This window comes from Camponotus vicinus, unplaced genomic scaffold (genome assembly GCF_025532165.1).
Source record: "Camponotus vicinus isolate PSW18456_S1 unplaced genomic scaffold, iyCamVici1.0 SCAF_7, whole genome shotgun sequence".
NCBI lineage: Eukaryota > Metazoa > Arthropoda > Insecta > Hymenoptera > Formicidae > Camponotus > Camponotus vicinus.
In genome coordinates, this window is record NW_028141979.1 from 6,332,860 (window position 1) to 6,346,121 (window position 13,262).

Genomic DNA, 13,262 nt, shown 5'->3' on the forward strand with positions numbered 1-13,262 from the left:
GGGAGGAGTGGACAGAGTAAAGTGGACAGAGCACTCCGCGAGCATCGATAGTCCGTTACCTCGAATATCGATGCACTCTTCAAGTTGGCCGGATACTTGGGCGATACCGGTCGGTGGAAATAATGATTTATGGAACAGTATGTTTATTTTAAACCGGCCTCTCGTGCCTATCGGTATGCAGTAGTCGAACAATATTCAATGTCGATCGAACAAGACACGAAGCGTCCGCGCAGAGTGAAACGGATGAATCGCTCTCGGCGAAAGCGATTTGTCAACGTCTCGGCTAAACTGCTACATAATACGAACTACACGAAGGCTTTATCTCGCATTTCCTCTCGCAAGTCCGTCGACTTCGCGTTTTTTCGCACCTCGTGATCCTACAACATCTCGAGAACTAAGTGTCTCTGTCCGCTTAGGAAGTAATTAATGGACGACAGCTCGCAGTTTTGCGCAGTAGGAGAGCTCGCGTTTTCCATCGTCTTCTATTACATTAGCCTGTATTTATTGCACGCTTCTGCAACTGCAATTGCTAATGCGGATTCTTGGCAGGATCAATCTTGATGGGGCACAAGTATTAATTTTCCTACCTTAATCGTTCTCTTTTAAAGTAGCACGAATGGGATGATTGATTAGCCTCGAAGTGGAATTATTATAATATAACAAAAAATCTCTCTCTCTCTCTTTTTTCTCTTTATTAAAAATGTATATTCATTAAAGTATAGGAAGTACAAGGCAATCAATATTACACGGCAACGCAAAAGAAACGAGTGAAAAGTTTCGAAAGCTTTATTATTTAATCGTTTGATCGCATTGGTATGATTTTGCGCGTAAAAAATAAATATCGCGAATTGGCGAAAAAAAAAAGGATAACGTCCAACATATCCTGTCGCGTAAACGCGCTGGTCGTTCGCAACAACTTTCTGTTTAACCGCACATATTAATAATTACCGCGGCACTTGGAATAAACGTCCCAGTCTGCGGCGCGCAAGTTACAGGCGAGGAGCCATACAATTATTATCAAAGTTGGTAACGAGTTGGCGCGCGGTGACAAAACACGCATTGTCAGAAACATCGTCGCAACCCGCGCGCGTTTTTCGCTGAAACGAACTTTATTTAATTACGAATAAAGTAGTTTTTGTTATGCAAAATGAGGGGAAATGAGACAGGGCGATGCAGGAAAAGAGAGGGAGGGAGAAACTCGCTGTTTAGCGCTCGCACGCGTGAGAAGTCGGTGAATTTTCGTCGTTTAATTATCCCGGATCCTGGCGCGTTCAAAGGACGCGTCTCCCTCCCATCGTTGTCCTGAATTGCGGCGGGCATTTAGTCGCTCTAGTAGACGAAACCGACGCTAAATTTATCGCTTGATTTGAAATGCACTCACCCATCCGCGCGTTCGTCCATTCGTGTCTTGCTACGCGTGTGCGACAGCGAATATTACACGCGAGCGTGATACGTAGGCCAAATGAATTCCTAACGTTGCTGCGGGCTTGAATTCGTTCGATGTGGGCACACGGTCGTACGCAGTTTAGTTAGCCCGGCATGGAAATGGTCACTTACGACATAGAAATTCGTTGGACCATGGTGTAAAGGTACCCGACCCGTACATGTCCGTTTTACGCTCGCGTTAGGTACAGCTTTCAATTGCGAATTCACAATCCTGCGTTAAAGAGAGAAAGCTAAATATTCTTTCGCGAATTTCATGTTTTTGAAATTTTTTGTAAAATCTGTTGGACGCAAAAAAATTTCGCACAACTCAAATGTAGGTAATACGTTGAAAATTTCATGACAGATACTTTTATTTCGTTTTTGCATGGTAGGATTATTTTCTAGATAAAATTAATGATTAGTTCTCTCTAAATTATAATATAATAACGTATATATTTTAGAGTACTATTATATTGTGTCAATTTGACAACTAATGATTTCAAAATAGAAATCAATTTTGCTTTGATATAGGTTGAATAGATATATAACTGATATTCTCTTCAGTTTGCACTTTATCGAGAACACATTTAATTTAATAAAATTTAGAAATACTCGCGATTACACACATTCATGATTGTATGCGAGTACTGATCTTTCGAGTAACCGAGATCGTTACCATCCCTTTGTCTGGCAAAGCTTGTACTCGAAGTTTCTCGGCCATTTGCGTGTGTAATCCCAAATGTTGTTTACGTAACGATTATTTTGGTGCACAAAACTCGCAACAGTCCAGCTCTGAACTTTGCTACATTGAATTAGACGGCAGCGTTCAAATTCGCGATTAGTGCAGATGGCAGTGGCAAGTGCGAAACTTCACATAGACGGGATCCTCGTATTGTAACTGTGTTCCGTTACGATGCGGCTTTTCGGGTTTCGACAGCTTATAAATTGGAATAATGTCATACTCTACACTTGCTTATGTCTATGATATCGCTCAGACATGTGAAGTCTCGTGCTTTTAAATATCCAAATAATTTACTAAAAATTTTAATTGTAATAAATACGAAAAATGACAATTATTCAATAGCACTCAAGGCTCTTTTTTAATCAAAACAGAAGATACACGTAAAAATTGTTGATTCGACAATATAAAAGTTTTTTGAGAAATAGAAGATATTTTTATATTTCTATCTAATTCTTATTACGCTATTTTAGATTTGCTTTAGTTTTGTTGTTTAGAATCATGATGCAGAGAAAAGTTCAACGACTTTAAATAATTCACTTAATTACAAGTCTAGGGAGGTTGATAATCTTGGAGAAGATATTTATAAATATCAAACACAATTTACGTAGAAAATATAGTCGCATAAATACTTAATTGATAAAGTTTCGACGCACGAGACATATGAATTGGCTCTTTCAAGTATTATAATTGGCGTTGGTAGAAAATAGCCACGTGTTCCAGACACGCGATAGCTCACATTATGATCTATAATTCCCTTTGTCAAAGTTTTATTATTTTTCATTCGCGGAAGAATCGTTTTTACGTTCGAAGAAGAAAGTCATTTATTATTTCCGCGGCAGGGTTGGGTGGGGCGATACCTATTCATATCCTATTGAATCGAAGGCAGTAAGTCTCGTCCTGAGCCGAGAGAAACTTTTCGGAGCATTGCGGAAAGCTTTTAACGCAGATAGACGTTAAACGAAAATCCATGTATCAAAAAGGATGCTCGATTCTCAAAAGCCTATCGTTTGAAGCTTCTCACTGAGAACATAAGAGTGAACCTAGTAATACTTGAAGAAAGTAATGAAATTTAGACAGTAATACAATCTTTTTCTTCTCTAAAAATTTATAACATTCTGATTTGACATTCTATTTATGGTGTTCTGCGAATGCATATATTGATATTCTTGCACAGAAAGAAAAAGAATAGACATTAATTATAGCTGTTTCAATAAATTTAATATACATTAATCGCATCATCAACGATCAATAAAAAGCATGCGGTATCGAACGTGTGGTATTAAGTGATACTGTGACCGTGTAACAATTTGGTAAATCCTTAATTGGATCAGAATTATGCCGGAGAATCGCATTATAACCACTGCCGTTCCCTCCCTCTTTCTCTCCCTGTCTCTCTCATTCTCTTTCAGAAGGTCGACATCTCGGTATATGTCGGTTGTTATCTGGGTAGAAACAACAAGCCACACATTTCGGTCTCCGAGTAATCAGACTAACATGAGATGCGGACCCAGCCGCTAACTAAACTCTAAACTCTAAAGTCTGCCGCAAGTTAGCTCGGTGTGGTGTCAGCGAGAGCATAGGAGGCAAGTCCCCGGTAGCAAGTGCTACCTAAGGCCCGGGGGTTGTATACCTGCCAATTGTGAGCGTGTAGGTTGAGCCGAAATGCCGTTGGATCCCGTGAGGTTAACCGCGACGCTAAGATAGCATTCAGGGCGCAAACTCCCGGGCTCTTATTTTAATTACCCCGCTCTTCTCTCTGTTACGTGAAGGTTGCGTCACCGAGGAGACAGAGCGCGGTAATATGTTTCCCCACGTGGATCAAGCGCGGTATCTTTACACGCGGTCGTGCAAACTTCGTTGAAAGTCGAAGCTTGATTATCGATAAGACGAAACTTCGCGAGAAGTTTCGACTGATTTTCCAATAAGAATTCTCTATCTTAGATCTTCAAATCGTGGAGAATTTTGAGATATATTTCTTAAAAAAAAAAAAGGTCAATTGATCCTATATTGAATATAAATAATATAGACTCTTTTCTTGTGTGTAAAGTATATAGAACATTTAAGATAAATTTTGAAATCTTAGTTTTCAGATAATAATACAATATAAATAGATTAATTATGATTAATTATTTCCCTAATCACATTCAATGCGAAAAATTGATTATACTTTTAAATAAGTTTTTTCAATACAATAGTTTCTATTTAGCTTGAGTATAGTCATCGGTGCTTAAAATTCGATCTATATGTATACTGTTTCTACCTACGAAGCACCTAATTAGTGTTCAAAGCACCGATGAGATGCAGCGATGAGATCGCCCGTGGCTATTAATTAACTGTGAGAACGAAAACTCTGTTGGAGATTAATTTATCGAGTAACTCGTCGCGTTAAGAAATCCCTGGTCACCAATGAATCGCAGATAATCACTGCGGGATTTAGAGACCTCGCGCTTCACCTCGGAAGCTGCCGGACGATCCTTATTGACACATTCGTGATAATCCCTCTAATGACCTGCGCGCAATCCTCTTTCATCCATGGGATATCGACTTTGAAGTTTGGAATTATTTATCTTGCGATCATAGTTTTTATATCCAGACACTTTAAAATTGATTTAATTTCTTTTTTATGTCACTATATAATTGATATGTTTTGTGTATAAATGTAAAAATAAATTCATTATCTCTTCCTAAAAAATTAAAATAATAAAAAAATATATTTTTACATACCTTCTACTTTGATTCTTTCTCTGCTTGCTAAATCTTAATTATAATTACGAAGTGTAATTTTGCAAAGTAAAAAATTTTTCGTTGCAAAAATAATAATTTTAATTATATATATAAAAAATCATACATATAGTAAATAATACAAATATTTAAAAAATAAAAAAAATATAAATATTTTATTGCGTTGAGATATGTTACACACAATTAGAACAACAAGATGAGAGAGAATGGAAAATAATCTTACATTTCATGACTATGGTAAATCCTGTACTAATATTATACAATTAATTTATTTACTGTACGGCTCACTAGAATGATAGGTTGAAACTGACTGCGTACAACGTAACAGGTAACAGATACTCCAAACCGCAGTCGCGCACGTCGCGCTAATATGACTGTCATTTGAGGGATATGCGTGAACGCTGCTCTCGACAATCCCGCAAAGCGTTCCGCTGACATGACGCGTTCGTCGCCGTTCATTATTTATGCATACCATGTAACGGCCGTATAAATATTTCCATTTCGGCAAGGATTGTCGAACGTCAGCATTTTTCATAATTTAACGGACGCGCGAAGAATACATTATTGCATCGCCAAAAAAAAAGGGCAATCATATGTTGAAAATTACTGGCGAGAGAGCATTCATAAAAAATTTAAGAGACCAACGTCATCCCTTTTCCCTACATAATTTGCATCAGTTTTTATTCTGGAACTTGTTGAAAGAAACATGAAAGATGGAAGCCGCAAAAAGTCCTTTTTTAAATATTCATCTCTCAATTGTGACACGTTAAGCTGTCTCTCGAAAGAAATTATTGATTAAAAAAAACAAGAATCTAATATAAAAACGATAAAAATATAATAAAACAATAATATTAATAAAAATATAATATGTATGTTTTAGGTTTATTATCCCAATAAGAAATCAATGCAAGTTATATTAATAATCGATAAATTAATAATTATTTAAACTTTATTTGGGCTAAAATTTTAAGTTTTAAATCCTACTAAACGTATGCATAAATACGTTGTTCACATATAATGTTTGAGACTCGCAGTCTCATTTGCCGATTCAAAAATGATTGGTAATCCATTCTTCTCGTGCTTGCTCTCTTAACAACGTCTCTTATTATTGCGGTGAAGTGATCTCCGACTCACCAAGTGAGAATCGATAGGCTGATCGTGACGCGTGCCGTCAATATAAAGGGCGTCACGGCACAGCGATTAATTATCTCGCCGCTTTCATCCGTAAATTCTTTTCTACGCGGCGTATTATCGTCGTTGGAACGAAACCGGCCGTACATATTCCCTGTAATTGCGCCTCTCTCTCCCCGAGCGTTCTTTCTCATCGGCAATTCCTCCATTCCATCGTTCGATGGTCTCTAAAACGGAGCGAGCTATGTCAGATAATGTCCGTTTTCCTTGTGCAAAATGGAAAAGGAGAGGGAGGGCAAGTCTCGCGGATAAGAGGCACAAGATTGAGATGACTAACGGTTTGCCGGCGTATAAAAGGTACGTTCGTCGATTAATTCGACGTTTTAATTTGGACAGTGCGGCAGAAGTTTGTTCTGCACTACGCTGTGCTAATCTTGGACGTGGCTCGAAGGGAAAATTAAAGAACGTCCGCGCGCGAAAGTGGTCAATTCGGGGAAAATGAACGAGTTTAAATCGCGCGAGAGAACGATTTAAAGGATAAGAAGACTTCCGTTTCCCGATCGCGAATTATCGCTGCGCGAACTAATGCTTTCGGCTGATCTCTCGATTGCGAATCATAAAGAAATCGAGTCGAGGTAATGATGATGCATCGAACGTCAATATGTCAATTAGTATCGATTAAATGATTACGTGATCTTTCCTTCTTCCTTAATTTTGAAATTGCTCTTCGTCAGATCTGTATTTTTCTCTCTTTTCTCTCAGATCTTTATTTCTACTATGCACAAATGCATTATGCATAGCGCAAAGCTCCGTCGGCACATACGACGACGTTTAGGATAGCGCAAACAATGCTCGCTCTCGAGAGGGCACGTTTCGATCAGAGATCGAGAAAAGCTCCGATATACTATCGGCGCACAGAGCGCACGGAGCAGGATTTGCACAATGGACACAGAGCGGTATCTTTGTTGGACCATTCTGATTGGACTGCTAGAGTCCCCATGCTTATGTTAGTTATGCCGGTGCATTCAGCCAGCGGACAGAACTGCTTTGTTGGCATTGGCGTATCACGTTGTAACGAGACCCCGTATCGACGGTTCCATTCTCCCGATCTCCCTGTCTCTCCCTTCCCTCGTCTCACTTCTGTGATCGCGAATCCGTCGTTCTCGCGACGACTACCTACCCACCGACCGTCTACCTTTGTGTCTGCGAATCTGGCGGTGTTGTACGTCGAGAAGTTTTCCCGATCCCTTGAGGAAGTTTATGGATAATGGAGTTAAAGCTGCGATATATATCGCGCCCACGAGAGAAAAAGAAAGAGAGAGAAAGACGGCTTGACGTCATCTTCCTTCGCTTCAGATATACAGGGTGTTCTAAAAAGGTATGTCAAAAATTTAAGGAGATATTCTTCACACCTGAAGGATGAAAAAATGTTATATGGACATAGGCGCGGAAATGCTTATTTCAGGAGTTATGTTGAAAATACTATTAGCTGTATTACTTACACAAGGAAAAATTGAGGATTAATTATTGTAGACGACAATCGTTTAATTAGGCTTATTTACATTTGGTTTTAATGTGACCTTGAGTATGTTATAATAAATGTTGAAAATGTTCACCATTTTTCTGAATACAAGCAGTGACACGTCGACGCATCGATTCACGGATACGTTCAAAAATGCCACCAGTGCGTGATATTCAAGATCTTCGTGACCGTATCACTGTAGGTTGCGAGACAATCCGCTGTACGCCAGGCATAATATGAATTGAAATATTGAATATCACGCACTGGTGGCATTTTTGAACGTGTCCGTGAATCGATGCGTCGACGTGTCACTGCTTGTATTCAGGAAAATGGTGAACATTTTCAACATTTATTGTAACATACTCAAGGTCACATTAAAACCAAATGTAAATAAGCCTAATTAAACGATTGTCGTCTACAATAATTAATCCTAAATTTTTTCTTGTGTAAGTAATACAGCTAACAGTATTTTCAACATAACTCCTGAAATAAGCATTTCCGCACCTATGTCCATATAACATTTTTTCATCCTTCAGGTGTGAGGAATATCTCCTTAAATTTTTGACATACCTTTTTAGAACACTCTGTATAAGGCGCTGAGTCTTGTCCGTGTTAAAGCCGATGCATCGCAAAATCTGATTGTATTATCGCGCGAATTTTATGAAAGAATAATTTAGAAATTATATTACTCTTGCGATATAATAATTGCACGTAATGATGAAATATTTTTTTAAATTTCCTATGGCTATTAATATAAACGGATTTGATTTTAAACAAGTATATAATATATACATAATTATATGATTTATTTGTTATCATTACATAGCACTGTTATTTTTTTATTGCAAGAATTGTACATTGCCAATTACGGAATATTATCTCTCGATCGATTGTTATTCGACAAACATATTTTTATTCATAAAGATTGAGCATATTTTTATTCATAAAGATTGAACACTTAAGGAGAGCTCTCTTTTATCTTGATCTCTTAATTTGCGTGTCAAATCGATATATTGCCTGATGCTAAGTTCCAAATTTAATATCTCGTATTTTCTGTACATGTGTCACAAACAAGATCAATCGTAGCGTTCCTTTTAGCATGAAACTGCATTTGAATCATTATCGTGCAACTCCAAAGTCGGTACCAGAGAAACCACTATGAGCAGACGCATTCATTTTATGTGGACGACGGTAGGAAAAGGCAAGATCAGTTTTATTGTATCGCCGTATTTGCTCACTCGCGTCGCGTATGAATGCAAATTTGCTTCATTAAGGTATCGGAGATACAACGTGAATCGAATAAGCTCACGTCTGTGGCACAACGGAATGCGCCAATTAAGACGAAGCCCACCGCGCGCGAAAAATGTAAAAGAAGAACGCCGAAGGGACGTTGGCCTTCTTCGTTTTACGCCCGGTCAGATTGATAACACTGAAACACGAACACGAATTTTCGTCCGGACATGCCACTTCGACTCGTGCAATGAGACAGGCAGAAATTTATGATGTGGAATTTTAATGAGAGATAAAAAAAATTAGATGTAACGTGCGCGGATAATTCTTATTTGAATCATAAAGTATCTCGAATATTTTTCCTTAAAAATTTTCTACATGAACAATTATTCAGAGATTTGCTTAATGTTTAACATATTATGTTTTATGAATATTGAAAAAAATGTCATTATTTCAGTCTATTTCGAGTAAACGCTTTAAAATGTATATAAACAAAATTTTTCATGAGAAAAGATTTATTGTTTAAATTTTCTGTAGTAATGTATTTATTTTACACATGTAGAATCTTTTTGTTATGTAAACTGAAACGTTCTTCATGAATCAGACAAATGCAAAGAAAACTGGAGCACCGGACAACTCGGATGACAGTGAAGAATACACTTGTGGGCAGCGATGTCCAGACTTTTCGCGAGAAAGGGTTGTTGTCAAGGAAGCGCGGTTCGCATGCAAGGTTTTCGCGCGCTTGATGCGCTGAAATAGTGAATGAATGGTTGGTGAGAACTCACTTTGTGAGAGCCAGCGTGTAAATAGTTCCGTACGCTTTCTCGCGTATGCAACAAATACGCAAAACTCATTTACGGTGCATGCAAAGCGAATGTCTGGTTTCCAGCTAATGTAGATCTCGGGTACTCTGGCTGTTTCACTCGTGAAAGGGAAAAACGGACGTATCTGTGTACCTATGTGTTAGGATAGCAACACGATGTTGGAAAAAGAGCAGTCTAAATATCCTGCGGATACTAACTAACACGCTCGACAAGCAAGGAGCAAGTATTATTTCTACGTTATAGCAAGCAGAGTGCGAAAGATTAGATCAAATTTTATCAAAGCTACGACTGGAACTGATTTTGTTTATAATATATCGTGAAACAGAGATACTGACAATTTGATTAAATCATGTAACTGTTATTCGCTTTTATAAAATAAAATCTATAAATCTAAAACTGTTTCTCGCTTTTATGAAATAATAGATCTCTTGTGTGCACATTTTTCTTGATACTTATTATAATGTTGTTAAAGCTAATATCATTGGAAAATATAAGTTCAAAATTTGATCAGAAGTACTGTGTTTCACTGCCATGATATAAACTTTGTTAGGTAATCATATTATTGATTTTCGTATACGACGCCATCGCAACTAATGAAATTTTTAACGCCAATGTAACACAAAGGACATCTCCCGATCAATTAAAATTATAAACTATGTCATAGTAGAGAACATTCGCTCAGCTCGGCAATAGCCTTAGCTTGCCAAGCAGCTTGCATCGATGAACGGCATTAACTTCATTGAAGTGTAACAAGAGCGCTATATTGTACCAAACTGCAACAGCAACTAGACATGCACTTTAGCAAACATGTACCTACAATCTAGATAATCGTGCATAATTTAGTGCTATGCTAAGATAGATAGTAATTATAGAATCTCCATTAAACTTACCATAAACTATCTGGAAATGCGTATGGGCGTCTTAGTTCAGATAGCGTGCCCTCGGAGTAAACAAACTTTTCAGTTTGATAGGGACTTCGCAAACTTTGTAGAGATTCTTAAGAAAAAGACGCGGCGTGATGTGTTGAACTTTCGAGCTTCTTGTACAATGTTATAATAAAACGACGTCCACCTTGCCAACATACAACATACACTATATAATACTAAGACCTGATGTTTCGTAGGATTTTGTTGATGAATTTTACAAGTCTTTAGTGCAAGAACTTATTGATAATATTATTAATTATCGATTCGATAGTTTCAATTGTACACATATACTTACACAAGAGAAGGAAATTTACATATCCAGATAAAAATAATTTCAAATTCGATAATAAATATTAAAGCAATAAGTTATTATATATAATTAAAATTTATATACATACATTTGATTTTAATTGCTTTAATATTTATATCGAATATAAAATTGTTTATTTCTTTTTCTAGATATATAAATTTTTCTCTCTTTTTCAAAAGTGAATAACTCATATTTACACTTTATCTCTTATTTTTAAGTTATAAATGTTAAATAAATTTTTGCAAAGCTATGTACCATATGATTGAGTTATTTTTGATTACGTTAATCTATTTCGCGTCACGGGCCACAAAGATGGAAACCACAATGTCGTAGAATGCGATGTTCCGTGGATTGAGCTGTCTCGTAGAAATCGGATGGCGCGGGTTACGAGTAAACCGACATAAACCTGCAAGCAAATACAAACAGGCTGATTGCCCTCGAAACTCCCCATCCATCCCTAACCAGTAATTAAACAGGGCAATCTGCACTTCCTATCCACGACAGTGCCATGAGCGGTGAGAATGAGCCAGGTCCTTCGGGTGAAAACGCCTACCTACAGGACGATACAGAGAGAAAGAGAGAGAGAGAGAGAAAGAGAGCGAGTGAGAATGAGAAGGAGAGAACCATCTGTGTACACTAAGATTATATTTGGCTTGGTCTCCATGCAAATTCATGAGTTACCCGACATCCTGACATTCGACTAGTTTGGTCCGGATAGATGCAAAGCCGTTGTTGGCAACAACTTCGATGGCTTAGACTGTCGCCGATCGAAATTAGATTATAAACGATGGATTGTAAACGGGAAGAAGGTATCGCATATTTATGTAGAGATAGTAAAAAGAAAGAAAGATATAAAATCCCTGATTTATATTATTTATATTATTGTACATGGTTTGAGCTTGAGTTTTTCCAATACACAATACATAATAATCTTTACAGTCTTAAATAAACTTGTCATTAAAACATAAAATTTATTTAAAATTAATTCTAATTATTTGGTAATTATTTACAATTTGCATGATTTTTACTTTAACTTTAATATTTATCCTTACGAAAATTAATAATCTTGATTTTGAATAGCGACCTTATATCCTTTATTTAGAAATTATGTCATGAAAATAATATATCAAATGGCATTTATTCGTCATAACACAAATTATATTTTGCAATAATATGGAAAATTATCGGAGAATAATTTTATATTTTATATAAAATTTCAAAAGAAACGTCAAAATTTCTTAAAGATATAAAATTTAAAATCAAGGTCATTGACCTTCAAATGAGAGTTGAAGATTATGACTATGTCAAAGTGATTATCTTATCTTTTTATTATATTATTGTGTTAAATTCGTTAAAACGAATAATTACTAAAATTAACTTTTTAACCGTTTTATTCTCGAAATGTAATTTCTGATTCTTTTTAAATTTATCTTTTGTAGAAAATTAAATATATATTTCTAATATATTCATGAATTATAAAATTCATATATTTTTTAATATTATAGATTAATTATATCTTGTAGGATTATACGTGCCAATTATGTTTTATTACTCGATTTTAATCAATTAAAAATATAAAGAATCATATTGCATTTTATGCTGCACTTGTTCTGCTTTTCGCGATTCAATAATTAATTTATAATATATCCGACGAATCAGCCGTCGAATTAACATAGCTTAACATAATTCTTTATAAAGATAAGTTGTTCCTTAGATTTGTGTATATTTATTAGATGCAATCTTTACGGTGCAAAAATATCGTACGCCGAGACATCGAGAAATCTATGTATGATATGCGGATTTCTCTTATGCAAATCTTAATCTACTGAGCAGGGAAAGAAAACTCTACACTAAACAAGGAGCATCGGTAAACAGAAGGAATACCTAGTTCGCGCACACGCAGGGATGCGTCGTTTAAATTATTGCGCTCGTAAGACGATAATTATAACGCGGAGCAAGTTGAAGCGGCACGATAATGCTATAACACAGTAGACTGCATACCGAATTTGCGTCTTTGCTTCTCGTTGGAAACAAGAGAAAGAGAGAGAGAATGCATTATGCGCGCTTGCAATACTGAGTTAACGCGTGAGTCTTGGAAGGCAAGATATTATGTGGTATAATAAGGTTGTTGAATCATTCCCGTTGAAGTCTCATTTCGTATTTAACGTCGCTCGCTTGCAGAGCGTGAGACGCGGAAATTATTTTGCTGAGAAGTAATTCTGTTCTGTTTGCAGGTGTAACTAAATCAAAATTTATTCTAAAATTTCGAAAATATAAATAAAGCTCGACAAAATTTTAGAATCTGCTCGATCTTATCATGTCTTTCATTTCATCAAGATCTCGATGACTTTGAATATAATTATTCAATTATTTTAATCAATTCAATCCTTTTATTATATTATTTTAATAA

General features: G+C 36.4%; 1 long non-coding RNA gene across 1 annotated transcript; it reads left to right on the forward strand.

Annotated features, from left to right (window-relative positions):
• The first annotated feature begins 6,084 nt into the window (after positions 1-6,084).
• Positions 6,085-9,947, forward strand: LOC145974839 (uncharacterized). The gene is made up of 3 exons (XR_014439819.1): positions 6,085-6,397; positions 9,397-9,561; positions 9,682-9,947. It is a non-coding gene; the product is annotated as an uncharacterized LOC145974839 (long non-coding RNA).
• Positions 9,948-13,262: the final 3,315 nt, after the last annotated feature.